The sequence below is a fragment of the Rhododendron vialii genome, chromosome 1a (assembly GCF_030253575.1).
Source record: "Rhododendron vialii isolate Sample 1 chromosome 1a, ASM3025357v1".
In the NCBI taxonomy this organism is placed as follows: domain Eukaryota; kingdom Viridiplantae; phylum Streptophyta; class Magnoliopsida; order Ericales; family Ericaceae; genus Rhododendron; species Rhododendron vialii.
In genome coordinates, this window is record NC_080557.1 from 25,571,830 (window position 1) to 25,575,305 (window position 3,476).

Below are 3,476 nucleotides of genomic sequence, written 5' to 3' on the forward strand. Positions count from 1 at the left end.
TGGTTCCGTATGGATGTACTCGTCAGGTATTGAACCATTTTGGTGTGGTTGGGTACCGTACGGATGTACTCGTACTGTATTGTACCATTTTGGTGTGGCTTGGTACCGTATGGAGGTTCTCGTACAGTTTTGTACCGTTTTGGTGTGGTATGGCACCTTATACATGTACTCGTACGGTATTGTAACGTTTTGGTGTCGTTTGGTACCGTATGGTCGTACTCGTACGGTATTGTGCCATTTTGGTGTAGTTTGGTACCGTATACACGTACTCGTATGGTATTGTACCGCTTCGGTGTGGTTTTGTTCCGTATGGATGTACTCGTACGTTATTGTACCGTTTTAGTGTGGTTTGGTTCCGTATGGACTTTCTCGTACGGTAATGTACCATTTTGGGGTGGTTGGGTACCTTACGGATGTACTCGTAGGTATTGTACTGTTTTGGTGTGGCGTTGTACTGTATGGAGGTTCTCGTATAGTTTTGTACCGTTTTGGTGTGGTATGGCACCTTATGGATATACTTGTACGGTATTGTACCATTTTGGTGTGGTTCGGTACCGTATGGACGTACTCATATGGTATTGTGCAGTTTTGGAGTGGTTGGTACCGTATGGACGTACTCGTACGGTATTATGCCATTTTGGTGTTGTTTGGTTCCGTATGGATATACTCGTAAGGTATTGTACCGTTTGGTTGTGGTTTGGTATCGTATGTATGTACTCGTAAGGTATTGTACCGTTTTGGTGTCGTTTTACCGTATCGATGTATTCATACGGTATTGTACTGTTTTGGGGTGGTTTGGTACCGTATGGATGTACTCGTACGGTGTTTTTACCGTTTTGGCGTGGTTTGCTACCCAATGGCTATACTCGTAAGGTATTGTCTCATTTTGGTGTGATTTGGTACCATATGGATGTAATCGTATAGTATTCGACCGTTTTGGTGTGGTTAGGTACCGTATGGTCATACTCGTACGGTATTGTACTATTTTGGTGTAGTTTGGTCCCGTATGCATGTACTCGTACGGTATTGTACTATTTTGGGGTGGTTTTGTTCCGTATGGATGTACTCGTACGGTATTGTACCGTTTTGGCGTGCTTTGGTACCGTATGGATGTAGTCGTACGGTGTTGCACCGTTTTGGTGTGGTTTGGTACCTTTGGATGTATTCGAACGGTGTTGTAACGTTTTGGTGTGGTTTCGTACCATATGGAGGTACTCTTTTGGTATTATACCGTTTTGGTGTGGTTTGGTTCCGTATGGACTTTCTCGTATGGTATTGTACCGTTTTGGGGTGGTTGGGTATCTTACAGATGTACGCGTACGATGTTGTACCATTTTGGTGTGGATTTGGGCCGTATGGACGTACTCGTATGGTATTGTACCGTTTTGGTGTGGTTTGGCTTCGTATAGACATTCTCGTACGGAATTTTACCGTTTTGAGGTGGTTGGGTAGCTTACGGATGTACTCGTACGGTATCTTATCGTTTTGGTGAGGCGTTGTACTGTATGGAGGTTCTCGTACTGTTTTGTACAATTTTGGTGTGCTATGGCACCTTATGGATATACTCGTACGGTATTGTACCACTTTGGTGTGGTTCGGTACCGTATGGACGTACTTGTATGGTATTGTGCCGTTTTGGAGTGGTTTGGTATCGTATGGACGTACTCGTACAGTATTGTACCATTTTGGTGTGGTTTAGTTCCGTATGGATGTACTCGTAAGGTATTGTACCATTTTGGTGTGGTTTGGTACCGTATGAATGTACTCATACGGTATTGTACCGTTTTGGTGTGGTTTGGTACCATATCGATGTACTCGTACGGTATTGTACTATTTTTGTGTGGTTTGGTACCGTATGGATATACTCGTACGGTGTTGTACCGTTTTGGCGTGGTTTGGTACCCAATGGATGTACTTGTAAGGTATTGTCTTGTTTTGGTGTTATTTGGTACCATATGGATGTAATCGTACAGTATTGTACCGTTTTGGTGTGGTTTGGTACCGTATGGTCGTACTCGTACGGTATTGTACTATTTTGGTGTAGTTTGGTTCCGTATGCACGTACTGGTATGGTATTGTACCGTTTTGGTGTGGTTTGGTTCCGTATGGATGTACTCGTACGGTATTGTACCATTTTGGAGTGGTTTGGTGCCCTATGGATGTATTCGTACGGTGTTGTACCGTTTTGGTGTGGTTTGGTACCTTTGGATGTATTCGTACGGTGTTGTACCGTTTTGGTGTGGTTTAGTACCGTATGGACGTACTCGTATGGTTTTGTACCGTTTTGGTGTGGTTTTGTTGCGTATGGAGTTTCTCGTACAGTATAGTACCATTTTGGGGTGGTTGGGTACCTTACGGATGTACTCGTACGGTATTGTTCCATTTTGGTGTGGCGTTGTATTTTATGGAGGTTCTCGTAAAGTTTTGTACCATTTTGGTATGGTCTGGCACCTTATGGATATACTTGGATGGTATTGTACTATTTTTGTGTGGTTCGGTACCGTATGGACGTACTCATAAGGTATTGTGCCATTTTGGAGTGATTTGGTTCCGTATGGACGTACTCGTACGGTATTGTACCGTTTTGGTGTGGTTTGGTACCGTATGAATGTACTCGTAAGGTATTGTACCGTTTTGGTGAGGTTTGGTATCATATCGATGTACTCATACGGTATTGTACTGATTTGGTGTGGTTTGGTACCGTATGGATGTACTCGTACGGTGTTGTACCATTTTGTTATGGTTTGGTACCATACAGAGGTTCTCGTACGGTATTGTTCCGTTTTAATGTTGTTTGGTACCGTATGGACATACTGCTATAGTATTGTACCATTTTCTCTTGGCTTGGTACCGTACGGAAGTACTCGTATGCTATTGTACCATTTTGGTGTTGCTTGGTACCGTATGGAGGTTCTCGGACGGTAGTGTACCGTTTTGGTGTGGTATGATACTTTATGGATGTACTCGTACGGTATTGTTCCGTTTTGGTGTGGTTTGGTACCGTATGGATGTACTCGTACGGCGTTGTACTATTTTTGTGTGGTTTGGTACCATTTGCCTGTACTTGTACGGTGTTGTACCATTTTGGTGTGGTTTGGTTTCGTATGGACGTACTCGTAAGGTATTGTACCATTTTAGTGTGGTTTGGTTCCGTATGGCCGTACTCGTAAGGTATTGTACCATTTTGGGGTGGTTGGATACCATAAGGATGCACTCGTACGGTATTGTACTGTTTTGGTGTGGTGTGGTTCCATAAGGATGCTCTTGTATGATATTGTATCATTATGGTGTGGTATGGTACCATAAGGATGCACTCGTACGGTATTGTACCATTTTTGTGTTGTATGGTACAGTATGGTGGTTATCGTACGGTATTGTAACATTTTCGTGTGGTTTGGTACCTATGGATGTACTCGTACGGTATTGCACCGTTTTCGTGAAGTTTCGTACCATATGGATGTACTCGTAGGGTGTTA